General features: G+C 34.4%; 1 pseudogene; it reads left to right on the top strand.

The window, feature by feature from the left end:
* The first annotated feature begins 822 nt into the window (after window positions 1–822).
* Window positions 823–12,289, top strand: LOC140877147 (uncharacterized; annotated as a pseudogene).
* The last annotated feature ends 6,093 nt before the right edge of the window (window positions 12,290–18,382 follow it).

Genomic DNA, 18,382 nt, shown 5'->3' with positions numbered 1-18,382 from the left:
CATGAGCTGTCTAAACAGGGTCTGTTAGGTAGAGATAAGATCGAATCACTTGAGCTGTGTGATAGTTGTGCTCTTGGGAAATCTAAAAGAGTATCGTTTGGTCAAGGAAGTCACACAACTGAGCAACCATTGGCCTACATTCATTCAGATCTATGGGGTCCTTCTCGGATAAAAACTCATGGTGGAGGCAGATACTTCATGTCTTTGATAGATGATTACTCAAGGAGAGTATGGATATTCATCTTAAAGACTAAGGATGAAGCATATGACAAGTTCAGAGAATGGCTGCTGGCAGTTGAGAACAAGAGTGATCGAAGAGTGAAACACCTGAGAACAGATAATGGGCTGGAATACTTATCAGATAAGTTCGTGAAGTTATGTAAGGAGAAAGGCATTACCAGACACAGAACAGTGGCAGGAACACCACAGCAGAATGGCCTGGCAGAGAGAATGAATAGAACTCTTCTGGAAAGGGTCAGATGTATGTTGATCAATGCTTCTCTACCTAAGTCCTTCTGGGGAGAAGCATTATCTACTGCGTGCTATTTGGTCAATAGGTGTCCATCCAGTGCGATTGGTTTCAAGACACCAATGGAGAAGTGGAGTGGAACACCTGCAGACTAATCAAACTTGAGGGTATTCGAATGTCTTGCATATGCTCATCTGAAACAGGACAAGTTCGAAGCAAGGGCAGTCAGATGTATATTCATTGGGTATCCGGATGGTGTGAAGGGTTATAAGGTTTGGAACCTGGAGTCAAGAGGTCCAAAGTGCTTCAACACCAGGGATGTGAAGTTTGATGAATCCAAACTTGGATATAAAATGAATACAGATGGAAAGGACAGTCAGATCAGTGTGAATAATAAACTATCGATTGAGGTGGAGTCTTCTGTGCCAGATAAAGAGTCAGAAGAGATGCAAGATGAAGATGTGACAGCGATTGATCAAACAGAGGATTTGAGTACTTATAATCTTGCAAGGGACAGAACCAGAAGGGAGATTAGAGCTCCGAAGAGGTTTGGTGAAGCTGATCTGGCTTGGTATGCACTTACAGTAGCAGAGGAGGTGGAGTATTCAGAGTCAAATACTTATGATGAAGCTATGGCGAGTAAACAGAAAAACAAGTGGATTGAAGCTATGAATGAAGAGATGAACTCACTTGAGAAGAATCAAACCTGGAAGCTAGTAGACAGACCGTAGCATCAAAAGACATTAGGATGCAAGTAGATCTATAAACAGAAGGAAGGAACTCCTGGTACAGATCAGATCAAGTATAAAGAAAGATTGGTTGCAAAGGGTTTTGGTCAAGTAGAAGGGATAGATTTTAATGAGGTATATTCTCCAGTGGTCAAACATTGTTCCATCCGGATTATGTTAGCACTGGTGAACCAGCTCAACTTGGAGCTTGAGAAGATGGATGTGAAAACTGCGTTTCTACACGGTGACCTGGAAAAAACCATTTATATGGAACAACCAAAGGGCTTCATACATCAGAAAACCCAAAACAAAGTCTGCTTACTGAGAAAATCATTGTATGGGCTAAAGAAGAGTCCTAGGCAGTTGAACAAGAGGTTTGATGAGTTCATGATTGATATTGGTTTTGTGAGAAGCCAATATGACAGATGTGTCTATCTGAAGAAGGATGAAGGGCAGGTTATCTTGTACCTACTAATTTACGTTGATGATATCTTGATCGCAAGTAAAAGTAGGACAGAGATATCATCCTTGAAACAACAGCTCAACACAGAGTTTGAGATGAAAGATCTGGGTGAAGCGAAGAGAATTCTGGGCATGGACATAGTGAAAAACAGAAAAAGACAGGAGATTCATCTGAGTCAAAAGAACTATTTGAATAAGGTTGTTCTGCGGTATAATATGAATCATGCAAAATCTGTCTTGACCCCTCTGGGACAGCATTTGAAGCTATCTGCGAATCAGTCACCTGAAAGTGAGGAAGACAAGATGAAGATGGCTGGTATTCCATATGCTAGTGGAGTGGGGAGTTTCATATATGAAATGGTGTGTAGTAGGCCTGATCTGGCATACGCAATCAGTGTAGTGTCAAGATTTATGGCTAATTCGGGAACATATCATTGGGAAGCTTTGAAGTGGATTCTTTGATATCTCATAAACACAACTGGGCTGGGATTGAAATTTGAGAAACGGCAAGATGGGATTGATCCGGTAGTTGGATATGTGGATTCAGATTTTGCTGGGAACTTAGACACGAGAAAGTCGTTGACTGGTTATGTGTTCACCTTTTATGGCACAGCGATCACCTGGAAGTCCAATTTACAGTCAGTGGTTGCTCTTTCTACCACTGAGGCAGAATTTATAGCTGTGACTGAGGCCATAAAGGAAGGATTGTGGTTGAAAGGAATGATAGCGGAGTTGGGTGTAAAACAAGATCAAGTTATGGTGCACTGTGACAATCAAAGTACAATACACTTGAAGAAACACCAAGTCTATCACGAACGATTGAAACACATAGATGTGAAGATGCATTTCGTCAGAGATATAATTGAAAAAGGAGATGTGATCCTTGTGAAGATAGCATCAGAAGAAAACCCTGCAGATGCTATGAAAAAGTCACTGCCGTATGCTAAGTTCAAGAAATGTTTGGACTTAGTTAATGCGGTGATTGAAAATTAGCCAATGCGGCTAGGATGGAGAGCAGCATTCCTTCTGAAAGAATCAAGGTAGAGATTGTTGAAGTATGCTTCTATCAGATTGAATGGCAATAGAGAAGAGATCGGATCGAATTGTACAGATCAGATGAGCTCGGAGTTCAGATGAGTTCACGGTGCAGATCGAGTACTGGGATCAGATCGAATTGATGGCCAGATAAGTCTTCGGATGAGTTCATGCAGATATATTGCTCGAGTACTGTGACTTGGATAGAAGTCAGATGAAGTGTCCGAGAAGCTATACGCTTGTAGGCAGATCGATTCAGATCGATGTACGAGGGCAGATCAGACTGATGAATGAAGGCTTATCCGGATGAACCATGTTGACTTTGTAATTGGGCCGTAAGTTAATGTTGACCTAAAGCCCAAGATGAAAGTCGGTTTAATTTTCTATAAATACAGATGGAAGATGGCCGCAACGAACATAACATAAAATCAAATTCTTCAAAATATATTAAGAGAAGAAAAGAGAGATTTCGGAGGAGAGAAACAAGCGAAGATTGTGACGGGAAGAATTCAAGTATCAAAATCTTGAATTGAGTCTGTATCTAGCTTGAGAGTTTTTCGTTGTCCATCTCTGTAATAAGCTCTGTTCTTGAGCTTGGGTTGTTCTGTTGGGTGATTAATAAAAGTGTGTGTGTTGCTCTTCCGTGAACGTAGGCAAATCTTTGCCGAACCACGTAAATACTTGTGTTGTTTATTGCTTTCGCGTGAGTTGGTTGATTGATTTGTGTGCGTTAGGTTCATCTGCTTTCTGGGATTATTGTTCTTATCTGTGTGTGATCGTCTGCGTGGTGAATTCTTGATTATTAAATTTCGGATTGATTCCTAACATATATATCTTCACATTTGTTTTTTCTAAAATAAATCAAAGACAACAAATGTGTATATATATATATCTTTAGTTTAGTTTTTTTCTAAAATAAATCAAAGACAACATATTTTAAAAATTGTTGTCTTTGATCCTTTAAAAAAAGGTAATATACAACAGTTTTTGAAAAAATTGTTGTCTTTAATCGTTTTTTTAAATCAAAGACAACAATTTTTGTCTTTGATTTAAAAAAATGCTTAATGAAAACTGTTGTCAAAATGTAAAAGACAATAGTTTTGACATAAAACTGTTGTCTTTTGAGTGTTGTTGATTCATGATTTTCTTGTAGTACACAACCAGTAAAGCCAGCTGATGCAAGTTCAATCTCTCAGTTGACTTTTTCTGCATAACCGTATATTTGTTGGTTGACTCTCGGAGATATAAGAGAAACGAGAGTTCAGCGACTAACACTATTGAACTGACTAGTAGCAGTCAGTTACTGCTTCATGCAACAAGTTTTAGAACAGTAGCAGCTAGCTCACTACTTGTTCTACCTCATCAGCAATAGCCTCTTGATCCTAACAATTTCTTAAATAAAATTTTTGAATGTTTACCAAAAAGAAAAGGAAATTTTTAATCGATTGATACTGTATAAATTTCTAACACCAATCATGGCTTGATCAAATTATATACATTTTTTTTACTGGAAATTAAATTGCACAAAGAGCGTTTTCATCAGGAAATTTTTAAAGATAATATTATATATATATGTTTAGAACCCAGTGTACATTTAATCCATCTGTGCATATTTAAGTTATTGAATACTTAACAAATTTTAGATTAATGAAAATTAGATAGTCGTCCTAAATAAAAATATTTTATATGCATCAATTGATTTTTTTTAAATAATGATTAAGAATTTAATATAATAAATAATAACTCAAATTATAATACCTGAACTAAAAAATAGTTTTAAAACTATAGATTGATGATTCTTGATCTCATGCTTACTCCAATTTTTAAAATAAGTTATCTATTAATTATATTTTTTTATTTTTAATATTTATTTTTCTTTATACCAATTTTTATATCCGCGTACACACATGATATATTTTATTTAAAATTAATAATATGAAACTCAGTAATTGATTTGATTTGATTTTATTTTATTTTTAAGAGTTGATTTTAATATTTTTAAAATAAACTAAATTTTAGATTAAATTTAAATTTAAACACAATAAAAAAATCTCACATATATATAATTTAAATTTGAAAGTATAATTGTAGAAATTTAAATTATACTTAGTACATAAAATAAACATTTGTTAAAATTAAAATTTACTACATAAATATGAAAGTTTAATAGGGCGAAACCTTGCAAATTTAAATTAATTATAAAATTTAGTTCAATTTAAAAATACTAAAATCAACTCTTAAAAATAAAATAAAATAAAATAAAATAAAATAAAATAAAATAAAATCAATTGTTGGGTTTCATATTATTAATTTTAAATCAAATATATCATGTGTGTACGCGGATATAAAAATTAGTATAACGAAAAATAAATATTAAAACTAAAAATTATAATAATAGATAATTTATTTTAAAATTATAATAAATAAATAAATAAATTTTTAAAATTTATTTACAGAGTGGTTTTCAATAACAACATTTTGACATCGATCGAACCGAGGCAGGGCGCTGACAGTGCAAATTTTTACAAGGCGATTGTCAATAACAACATTTTGATGTATTTTTTCAATACTCGTGAAATCAAATTAATTTTGATTTTTTTGAAAATAAATTATTATTTAAATACCTAATATTTCAGCATGTAGCCAAAACTTACTTGTATCTGACACGTTGCTTCCGCAAAATCCGAAGTATCAACAATTTCTTGTAGGTTCTCAGTCGAGATCTTCAATGGGTTGTTCCTACATCACAAAATAATGTCAGAGGATCCGGGAGGATTTCCGCGAAGGCGCTCCGACGCTCAAGTCAGTGATTACTCAAGGAATAATAATCGAGAGTAGAACGTTATAGTGCTAAAAAAAATGTGTACCTTAATAATGAGGTGACTTGAGCTATTTATAGATAGTCGGAGAGTTTCATGGGCTTGAGCCTCTTATGAGCTTTTTAGAATTTATGGGTCTTGATAAAGTGTCCAAATAAATAACTAAATAATATGAGACCCAAATAAATTGAGTCACTGGGCTTGGGCCCAGGAGAAAGTCAAATTGGGTAATAACTCATCATAAGCCCCCCACTCTCGGACATGTCTTGTTGAGTAAAGATGGTCGAGAGTAGTAAGAGTTTTCGGAGTAGTCTGCCAGTAGACATGTAACAGGAGTCTAATTACATGAGATAATAAATGTGGGTCGTAACCCATCATAGGCCCCCCACTCTTGGGCATGTCGCGTGCTCCAGGATGATCGAGTGTAGGAGTTTTCAAAATAACTTTATGGAACAATGACAATAGGACTGTGGTCCACTCATTTTGAAGGTAGTAAAATTAAAAGTCCTGTTATAATTATAAGGAAAAACTGCAATTTTGGTTCTTTAAGTTTGTCATTTTGCGATTTCGGTCCTCTATGTTTTTCATATTTCAGTTTTAGTCTCGTATGTTTTGATTTTTGGCAATTTCAGTCCATTTTATTCGAAAATGATTACGTGGCACTATACACGTCAGCTCCACATCAGCACTGTATTGGTACCACATCAACACCAAATTAGAAAAATGACTAAAATTGCCAAAATAAATAAATAAATAAATAAAGATAGCGGACTAAAACTAAAATCTAAAAATATACAAGACCAAAATCGCAAAGTGACAAACATACATGACTAAAAAACAATTTTTCCTAATTATAATTAGAAAATTTCAGGAGAAATTTGACAATGATCATCTTGATTATAAATTCATCCGATCGGGGCGTGCAAGCCTTACCATTGAGATAAATTCATCTTTAAATAAATATGTTGTCTAAGAACTCATTCTAATTTTCATATATACCAAAACATTCTTGGAATCATACATTTTTAACAATCATGCCACATCGATCTTGCTGCACCACAACCATTGGACCCCACATGCATTTATGTGATGCCCCCTCTTGTTTTTTGGGGACTCAATTATTTTATATTCTCCCAACGTTTTGTAATATACTTTCATGATTCTCCAATATCTGCATATAAATATATATACTAGTGATTCAAGCACGTGACAATTTGCGTGTATATATTTTAACATAATTAAGTAATTTCTTAGATTTTTAACAAATAAATTATTCATCTTAGAGTTTACAAACAAGTTTTTATAATCATTTTTATTGAATAAAAGCAGATAATCGGTAGTTTTGTCAATCTATTAAAATGATCGAGTTAGTTAGTTTAAGGACTGTTGCATTATTGAATAGTATATATATGAATAGCATATGAATGCGTTACCAAAATTTCACAGTCTTCGAAATAACTTCTTAACGTGTAATAATTATTAGTTGAATAATGTGTCTGTGTATCTAAATCGTATTTGTTTACAAACTCAACTCTCTCGAATCTCAAACCGAGGGTCTTAATTTGACATCTTGCTTGAGGGAATCCCGTGAATATTTTAAATGTTTTTTGTGTTTTTTTTTCTATTTTCTAAAATTTCATTCTAGTATGTTATTTTTTATTTTTGCATTATGAACTGACTTGACTACTTATTATGTGCAATATCATATCAGTAATCTCGATTAAAAATTGACTAAGCTGATCAAGAATTATATTGAAAGATGCATGGGTGAATAGATCCAATTTTGAGAACTTGAAACATCAAAACTCTACGAAAAGATTATGTTTACATCTCATAAATAATTATGTATATGAGATTAATCTATTTGAAAAGATGTTATTTACATCTCATAAATAATTATGCATAAAATTTTATCCGTAGATCTGATCCATATATGCATATATTGGAAGGTTTTAACATATTATTATTGTCGTTACTAGCGACCGCATGCGTTCACTGTATTCAGGGTGTGATGCTTTTGTTTTCAAAATTATATGCATAAATTATTAACATTTTTATGGCAGATATTATAATCCAACCCCCATTTTTGCAAACCTTATGAACTATCAATTTCGTGAAAGGTAATTTTGTCGTCGTCGAAAAATACCATAATGAATAGTTGAATGAATTATAACACTCCAATGACTCTATATATATTAATTAATTTCTTTCGATCTCAACCGAAACAGTTTGAAATATTATCTTGCTATGTCATTCTTGCTTGGCTTAAATTTAAACACAAAAATTCATATGATATGATATGCGATCTCACGGGTTAATTTTGTTAAACGGATATCTCATTTGTGTTGCCATAAAAGTGTTTTTTTACGCGAAAAATATTATCTTTTATTGTAAATATGAAAATGGGTAACTATATATTTATCCATAATATTTCACATGAGGTTAATAACTATATATTTATTTTTACTTGAATTTCATCATGGTTTTTTTTTAATTATTATTTTGTTCAATAATTTGAGTAAAGATTAAATTTTTAGAATATGAAGGACTGAGAAAAATATGAAGTGTGTATTGTTTGATAAATAAGTGATTAATTTTAATACTAAATTTTTACCATAAGCAATTTTGCAGAAGCAAAATCAACATCCAACAGCTTTTACATTTTAATTAAATTAAGCAAAAACTAACGCAAAATTTAGGTTTAAAAATTATACAAAACTGACTTTTTTTTAAGCCAAAGTCACTTTCTCAAAAAAAAATAATAATAAATCCATGAAATGATTGCGGACACTCCCTAGTCCCTAAATATACCTTAACCAACATATATCAAATGTAACACGATTTTACCTAAAGATGTACAATAGGTTGAAATTGTTCATCATTAGAGGGTAAGGTAGAATTTGGCACATAGATATATACTTAAAAAGATTAAAACAGGAAAATATATCCATATTATTTCCAAATCGCGTAAAAACATATTTGAAACACAATAAAAATCAAAAAATCGCTTAAAAACAGAAAGAAAACATGGACCAAAACAAATCTGAAAATAGCTCAAATAAAATAGCATCAAAACACGTAGCCATTGCGAGTTCAAATAAAATAGAACCTCCTTTTGTTTTTTTTTTTTTTGTAGATCTGATTTGTAGGCATTTAATTTACGCGAAAATTGAGGGTAAATTTTACTTTTGATGACTTCGTTGAGTATTTATAGATGAGCAATTTTAGATGTCATATCAGTATTTTTTGACTGCATGCTCGCATTTCAATAAAAAATAATTAAAATTATATATTACATATATGTATGGAAATAAAACTTTTCTATGAGTCAAGTTGACTCGTACTTAGGGGTGGCAAAAATTCCCGAAATCCCGACCCTCTCCGAATCCCATCTCATTCCCGTCCCGAAAAAATCTCAACCCGAAATTTTTCCGACCCGAACTTTCGGAATTTTTCCCATCCCGATTAATATCGGGAGCGGGAATAAAACCTTATCCCGACGGGATTCCCGACCCGTCCCGAAATAATATAATAATATATTTTATTAATATAATAAGCTAAATATTATTAGGTTTCAACTCATATAACACTTAATTGTGGACTTAATTCGCATAATTTTTATTGTTTTGACCATCAAATTGTAAAATCACGAAATGCCATTTTATTTTTGTGTAATTTTTTTAAAAATTAAATTAATAATTTAATTAATTCATATTTATAATTATCTAATTTGAACAAATATGTAGAAAAAGACTCAAGAGATTAATTTGAAAATCTATTTACCAAATTTTATTTAGTAATTGTATCCGAACATTTTATTAATAATTATCCGATACATTTTTTCTCTTAACAAAATTTTGAAATATTATCCGGAATATTTTAATATTATATGTTTTAAGTTGAATATTTATTTTTATTTATAAATATAAGTTTCTAAATAGTATATTTAATAAAATTATCACATTTTTATTATTTTTTGAACGAAATCTTGAATATGGAAAAAAATTCGAGATTTTCTCTCCCTACCTGACGGGATCCCGAACATTCAGGATCCCGAATAGTCGGGTCCCGAAATGTTTCGGGTACGGGATCGGGAGAAAAAAAAGTTTTCCGATTCTTTTCGGAACGGGAGTTGGGTAGGGGATTTACGAAACGGGTCCCGACCCATTTCCACCCCTACTCGTACTTACTCTACACTCTCTACTGATATGAGAGGATTTCAGATTGGTCCAGAACCCAAGTTGTGGCCGTGGGCCAGTGCTCGCAAATATTTGCGAGTTGAGTCCAAATATTATTTATCATTAGCCAATTATTATATTCATTTGCATTAAATCAATTTGTCGCAATTATAAGTATTTTCCCCAGCATTTCGAACTCTTATATATTGAATAGGAAAGGGGCAATGCTTTAGGAGTAAGGAAAGGCGCTTGGTCTAAAGAAGAAGATCATGTTCTTCCCAAGAAATGTGTCCAACAGTTTGGAGAAGGAAGATGGCATCTTGTCCAGCTTAGAACAGGTACCTAGCTATATTGTCGAAAATTTACAACGATATCGTCGATCAAGATTAACTTCAAATATATATCATCCGGCCAGGCTGCCAAATCACTGAAACACAAGCACATATATACACTAAAATAACTATATATGATCACATTTGAGATCTTTCAATTATACAATCATCATCTCGAATGATAATGAGTTTCTAATTTGTAAAGCTAATTAGTTTTCGTAAATAAAATTTCTGCGGGGTTGAATAGATGCAGGAAGAGTTGCAGGCTGAGATGGTTGAACTATCTTAGGCCAAATATCACAAGAGGCAACTTTACAAAAGATGAGATTGATCTCTTGATAAGGCTTCATAAGCTATTAGGCAACAGGCAAGTTCTCCATGCATGCAATTAATTGTAAGACGCGTGATTGACTCAAGAATTCGGTTTTGCGAATTGGGATTTCATATATATATATATATATATATATATATATATATATAGAGTTTTGATCCCACAAATCCTAAGGTACTTGGAGTTCCACGTGCATCCGTGCCCAAAACAACTACGATTGTCTTGAAATTTTCACGTTGGGATCGTCTCGATATATATATATATATATCCTCATATAGATCTGCCCACAGACGATCCTAACGTGAAAATTTCAAGGCAATCGTAGTTGTTTTGGGAACGGGTGCACGTGGAACTCCATGCACCACCCTAGGGTGGGTGGGATCAAAACTATATGCACTTGAAAGAAACTCTATATATATATATATATATATATATATATATATATATGGGCAAAGCTATATGATGATCGGGGAAGGCCCCGAAAATTTTAAAATCTTTTAGTATTATATATATATAAATATATGAATTTTTAGGAGACACACGGTTCGAATCTCTCTGCCTTAAGTTGGATTTTTTTTTTTCAAATTTTTTTATTTATTTGTCTTGGGCTCGTGGATTAATTGACACATTTTAATTCAATCTTTTTTAATTGAGTCAATTTTAATGATTGGAGCAATTTTATTGTCTATATTAAGCCTTATTAAATTGAATTACAGTCAATTTTAATGATTGAGGCAATTTTAATGTCTATATTAAGCCTTATTAAATTGAATTACTTTTTTTTCCATGAATAAACGTTAAGGGGGTTTAGTACATGCCACCCGCAGGGTAGTGCCCTGCGGGTGACGTGTAACCACATGATTGGTCAAAAATAATGGGTCCCATGTGGGGCTCACTGATTTTGACCAATCATGAGCCGCCACATCACTCGCAGGGCACTACCCTGCGGGTAGCGTCTACTCAACCCGTTAAGGGTGAGTTTTTCTTATAAAACTAAAAAATTATTTTTAAAATTTTATTTGAACTCACTTTTTCGTATTGAAAAAGTTCTAAAAAATTAGTTTAAAAAAAACTTATGAACTTAAATTGAATTTTTAAAAAAAATTTGTATAAAAAAAATTCTCAACTTAAATTAAAATTTAAAAATAAAATATAAAATGACACAAAAAATTAAGATTTTTATTAAGTTAAAATTTGATTTCGTTAATAGTGACAGGTCTTTGTGGCTCTCGTACATAAATTTTTTTAATTTTTTTTCTTTCTACATATTCAAAAAGTTTTGAAAAATAACACATAGATCACAAATCAAAAGAGCGAAACTAATAGTCTTTTTCTGGAAATTGATAGTTTCGACAACGCCGCATATTGTCGTCACTTAATATGTGCTCTTCCAAATCTGACGTCATGGATCCGCTATATATATATATATATATTTAAGTTTAATATCTAAACAAAAAACGTGAACAGATGGTCGTTGATTGCTGGAAGAATCCCCGGAAGAACAGCAAATGATGTAAAGAACTTTTGGAACACCCGGATGGAGAAGAAATCAGGAGGAGATCAAAAGGGACAAGCTGTACCAATCCAGAAAAAAATCACAAAGACAAACATCATCCGGCCCCGACCCCGTAACTTTTCTACCCTAATGATCCATGATCATCCAGGGGACTGATAGGTCACGGATCACGACCGTCAATCAAACAACAACGATAACAACAACAATAATAATATAAAAAAATTACAGTCACTGTCGTCTTCACAAGAAGCCAACGAATTATGTATTCGTTGGTGGAGCAATTTTCTTGATACGGCGATATCCCGTTTGTTGATGCTAAAGGGGACGAAGAGGGATTATTAATGAGTACTGGCTCACAAATCAATCCCGCGGGACCAAATGAACTAAGCAATGACTTCGGCTTCGATGATGATGTTTGAGAACTATTAGGATTTGGAAATCATGAGAATAAACTTTAATTAGGATCGAATAAATCCATTTATGTAGACATTAATTATCGTATATCTTTTTAGGCAATTAGTTTAATTGTGTTCCTTTTAGTGTTTGTGTGTGCGTATAAATAAAGAGGTTCGAATAAAATTAGATGTCATCCTTCAAGTTTAGTTTAATTGTCTTCCATTTCATATGTATATATACGAATAAAATTATCGTGTTATTTTTAGTTCAATCGTCTTTCATTTAAGGAAAAATAGTTTCTTTGGTCTATATATTTGTCCATTTTTTAGTTTGGATCCATTAATAACTTTCAAAGTTTGGTTTTGGTACACTAACTTTTAATTTTTGCCTATTTTGGTCCAACCGCTATCGTAGCACCGGAAAATGCTGACGTGGCATCGGAAAGTGATGACATTTCAAGCTGACACGTCATCAATTGAACCAAAATAATCAAAAACTAAAAGTTAGTGCACCAAAATCAAACATTGAAAAGTTAATGAGCAAAACCAAAAAAATGGACAAGTTAATGAGACAAAAAAACATTTTCTCTCCACTTAAGATATATATATACACACACACACATGCGCACGCCTTTTTCTCAAGAAAATGCCCCGACCATTAATTGAAAGAAACTAATCATCAACCTTTGAGAACATAAATGTAAAATCAAATGGACGCGAAAAATAAACTATGTATTGGGGTAGAAAAAAATATCAAATTTTGGTATAATGAGGTTATCGTATTAAAAAAAATACTGAATTTATGTAGTAATCCGATTTTTTGTTTAAGATAATAAACTACCTAAACATGTTTAAATGGTCAGAGCATGATTAAAGAATCCTCGTTTGGGTTAAATAAGTAGAAAATCGGATTCAGGGTACTGAGAAATGATTAGAGAGCTCCAAGAGTCTGTGCAGTTCGGAATAGGCATGCTTAACGGGCCGGTTCGGCCCGGAACCGAACCGGACCCGACCCATAGAACCCGGAACCGGATCCGGTATGGCAGAACTGGACCCGGAACCGGGGCCAATCCATTAATTAGTGGATTGAACCGGTTCATAATTTTATGAACCGATTCATCCGGTTCCGGTTCCTAAACCGGACCTGGACAAATCCGGATCCGACCCGGATCCGGATCCGGAACCGGTAAAATTTAAAAAAAAAAAAAAGAAAAAAAGTAAAAAATGCCAGGCTACAATTGATAGCCATTGGTCAATTGTTTGGCCCCCAGTCAGGGGCAATGTGTTTTGTCATTTTTTGGCCCCCAATCAGAAAACATATTTTTTTAAAAAAAAATTAAAATTGACCACGTCTACAATTTTGTAGCCGTTTGCATTTGTGCCAATTGTAGTCGTTTGCATTTGTGCCAAGCAGTAGCCGTTGAACGTGTCTGTCTAATGTATTAAACCCTAAAATTTACTATAAATACTAGATAGTTTTCATTATTTTGACACAACAATTTTCTTACAATTCCGATCTACTTTAATTTCTCTATAATTATATCTCAAATATATATTTATTTAAATTCTACTTTCTCTACAATCAATGGCATCATCTTCAAATCGTGGTGGTGGTCGTGATGGCGAACGTGTCTTCGATCTTAGTCAAGATTTTGCTTATATACCCGAATTTGATGAAGTCGAACCTGGGCACGAGGAGGAAGAGCCAATGCAAATCCCCAATTTAGATGTCGGGACACCATCGTCCGCTCGAGAAAGCAACACGATATCAACTAGTGCGACGACAAGCCGAGCAAAATGAAGTAAAATTTGGGATCACTTTGATATCGAAAAACAAGGTACGAACAACTCTTTTGTCGTATGTAAAATTTGTAAAACCAAATATTCTTACAAAACTGGTGGTGGTTCCGGTGGTACTGATACTTTGAAAAAAAATTTAGTAAAGGTACATAAACTTGACCCGGATACTCTACAACCATTCGGTAGAGAACCAACTCAACAACAAATTAATCCTTCAAGTGGTAGAGCTTTTACGATTACTAAAGATATTTCTCGAAAAGTCATTGTTAAATTTGTTACGAAATGTTGTCAACCTTTCATACTAGCCTAACAAGAAGGTTTTGTTGAACTAGTACTATTCAACCGGGTTTTCATAATATTTCTAGACACACACTTAAAAAATATTGTTTCGATATGTATAAAGAATACAAGGAAACACTAAAATCGCATCTTTCAAATATTTTGTGTAGAGTTAGTTTGACGACTGATATTTGGACTAATATTAAATTTGAATCTTATCTTGTTGTTACATGTCATTGGATTGATGAAACTTGGTGTATGCAAAAAAGAATTTTATCACTCGATTATTTAGAATCGTCACACAATGGATACACTACAGCTAGATATGTTTGTAATGTTGCTAAGACTTATGAAATACAAAATAAAATAATGTCAATTACATTAGATAATGCGAGTGCCAATAATCTTGCAATTAGATACATAAAGGATTCATTAAAGCCGATTTTAGATGGTAAGTTGCTTCATGTTAGATGTGTTTGTCATGTTATCAACTTATGTGTTAAATGTGCATTGAATGATTGCTTGTGTACTGTAGTAGAAAAATTCAAAACATGTGGAAAATTATTACGTGGAAGAAGATATGGACGTGATTGGAAAAAATTAGTGGAATCAAATGGGATTAGATTTAAAAAATTTCCTGCACCGGTTGACACTCGAATTCTTTATATCATTTGCTTCAAACTTTATTACGTTTTAAAGATTTAGTTACTCCATACTATAATAATATTGCTGCAGAGGCTTTATTCTTGACTGACGATGATTGTAATATTTTGAGTCATTGTGTTTCTTTGTTAGAAATTTTTAAAGAAGCAACCGAAAAATTTTCCGGCATTCACTTCCCCACTTCTCCCATGTTTTTGCCTTTGATTTTCAATATGATCTTTAAATTTATGGAACATCGTGGTGATTCATTTATGCATGATTTTGTTTCTAACATGGAAGATAAATTTTTGAAATATTGAGAGAATATCCCAATTTCGTATGGTTTAGCAACACTACTTGATCCTAGTCAAAGCCAAGGTGGGTTAGATATATTTTTTGAATATTACGCTAAATTTCTTGGGAAGAATGTTGACGATCAAAAGAAGTCAATAACACATTCTCTCCAAGAATTGTTTGACTTGTATGCAAGAGAACAGGGTGAACCGAGTGCACAGTCGGATGAGAGACCGATGGAGATAGGCAAAATTGGAGCAATCAACTTCTTTCAAAGTTTGAAAAGACAAAAGTTGAAGGGAAAAGCGGCAACAACTAATTACAATGAGATCCAAATTTATCTGAGCCAATATATTGAGACTACCGAGAGTTTTGATGTTCTAGAATGGTGGAAAGTAAATTTTCAGCTTTATCCAGTGCTAGCGTCAATTGCACGAGACGTCCTAGCCGTTCAAAGTTCTAGTGTTACTTCCGAATCGACATTTTCAGTATGTGGAAGAATCATTGGTGATCAAAGAACTAATTTAAAGCCAGAAACACTTATGTTGACATGCCTCCAAGACTGGTTTGCAGCCGAAAAAAAAAAAGAATAGGACCGCTGGAGCATTCGACGAATTTCAAAGTTCAAGCTTCGACAAAGATCTGGAGTATTCGAAGTATATTTTAGTTAATCGTGATGAATTTTAGATGTAAAATTTAAAAATAAATGTTATAAGTTATTTTTTTAAATAGATTTTATATTACGATGTACTATTTTAGTTGAAAAGTAATTCAAATAAAATTTTCCATTATAATAATATAACAAACAATATGTATTTAAAAAATGGTTCCGGAACGGGTCCGATTCACTTAGAACCAGACAAGGGTTTGAATTGGTTCCAAGGTTACTTACCTTGGAACCGAAACCGGTTCCTACCGGTTCCGACCCCGGAATCGGCCGGAACCGGTCCGGTGGAACCCATAAGCATGCCTAGTTCGGAAGCTTCGAAGTGAGGAGCAGAAGTTTTGAACCGGTTCGGAAGCAATGTTGAATTTCGGATGCACCGAGCAGTTCGGAAGTTTCTGCAGTTCCGAACTGCAGATCGAAAGATCTGATCTCTTTTAGATAAGAAAGTATGAGCTTTCTTATTGTTGATTTGGCTTTCTAAAGAGTTCGAAATCTACGAACCTCTTCCAAACTCTGCAAGAGCAATAGGTTGTCCAATAAAAGGACACACGTTCAGTGGATAGAGATCGAAAGTTCCAAAGGCACGTTCGGAAGCTCCGAACCAGAGATCAGAAGGTTTGATCGTTGGCTATAAATTAAATAGGTCCGAGGCAGCCATTTTCAAGTGCCAATCCAAAGTTTTCTCTCCCATTCCTGTCTTTATATAAGGGTTTCTAGGCATCGTCTCGAAGGTCAAGCAGTAACAAAGCACTACCGGGATCGTAGCAGAGCTGTGCCTAAATTTTGTTGCTATCTTCATCAGTGGCCCGGTGATGGATGCAAGTATAAGTTTGGAATCTAATTAGATTTTGGGGGTAGAACTCATTCTAATTAGGGCTTTTAGTACGCAATGGGTGATATATGGTAATTACTTGCTTATAGGCTTTCACTTGTGAGCCAGAGTTGATAGGTAGCTTGATTAAAGGTACAGACACACTATCTAAGATATCTTGGTTGAGTATGCATATTCTATGTTTGGATGTTTATATGACATGTTTTATGTGCATATATTATGTCACGATTATTATTGTAGTGACCCAACCCGGATCCACTATCTAATCAGAGTTATAAATAAAGCGCATGCAAAATACTTTAAAGCGTATGGAGCGGATAATAAAATACAACAAATCCAATCGGCAGAATACAACCGACGACAACACAAGTGTATAAATACCATTATACAACCAAATCGAAGGTTCAGGGTAACAAATCCCTACCCTCTAACACCTCACGCTCGCGGATCCTCAACCTTGCTGAGAGCCGCCCGGACCGTACAGCCTCAAACCTGCCCCGCCACAAGGTACACCACAATACCCAAACACAGGGGCGTGAGCGACAACGCTCAATACGAAAGCAATGATATAAATACAAATATGCGCACACAAATGATTTAAAATCCCAGGTAAAACACTTGCTCATGGCGCCAGGAATATACAGTACCGGCTAGAGAGCTACTCCGCGGGGTACTCGTATATCCTACATCAGGGCTGAGCCAACCCCATCCTGACCCAAATCCAAAACAGGATACAAGTCCCATATGAAAACTGTCATGCCTCACTCGAGTCCAAAATGAGATCATTGTTCCCTATGGAGACTGTCAATGACTCACATCTCTCAGGATGCAGTCACACGTAAAATCATGTATGTGCTAAGACGGTAAAACATGCTAAAATATGATAAAGCATATAGCACATACTCATGCAACATACATGCAAATATATCATGCCGGCTATCTCGGTCAGTACTTACGTACCTCTAACACTACTGGTCAAACCTAGCTCCGCTGGTCTAGACTCCAAGCCTACTAATCCAGTCTACTGCTACTACAATGCAATTACCCATGCATCAATAATTAAGCTCTAAAAGTCTTAACTAAGCTAAAGCATACACCTAAATATTTTTAGGATGCCAAAGTTATACCTACGTCCGTCGATATCCCTTTGCTATAGATAGCCTCAAAACTAGGCCACAGTTCCGCTACGACGCCTAGACTGCTATGCCACTTCCGGATTTCCCGTAGGACGCCTAGATCTCCCTAGATCTGAGTTAGAAGGCTTAGGAATTGAGAGAGAAGAGAGGAATTGGTGCATCTCAAATGAACCCTCGGCCCTCCTATTTATAGACACAGAACATTGCTTCCGTTCGGGTTTGTTGCGTCCGTTCTGCCGGACGAATGTTGCGTCCATTCCTCTTCGTTGCTTCCGATGTCACATCAAGTGCGTAAGCAATGACGTAATATTGCTGACATCACGATGACATCAGCTGCCAGAACGTTGCTTCCGTTTAAGAACGTTGCTTCCGTTCTGAGTCACTCTCCGGACCATTCCCGATCATTCTGAATCCATTTCTGAAGTCCGTTAGTCCAACAGAAACTTCCTTAATCATGTTTTACTTAA

Source organism: Henckelia pumila, chromosome 2 (genome assembly GCF_033568475.1).
Source record: "Henckelia pumila isolate YLH828 chromosome 2, ASM3356847v2, whole genome shotgun sequence".
Lineage (NCBI taxonomy): Eukaryota > Viridiplantae > Streptophyta > Magnoliopsida > Lamiales > Gesneriaceae > Henckelia > Henckelia pumila.
This window is presented reverse-complemented; position numbering and strand designations above follow the sequence as displayed.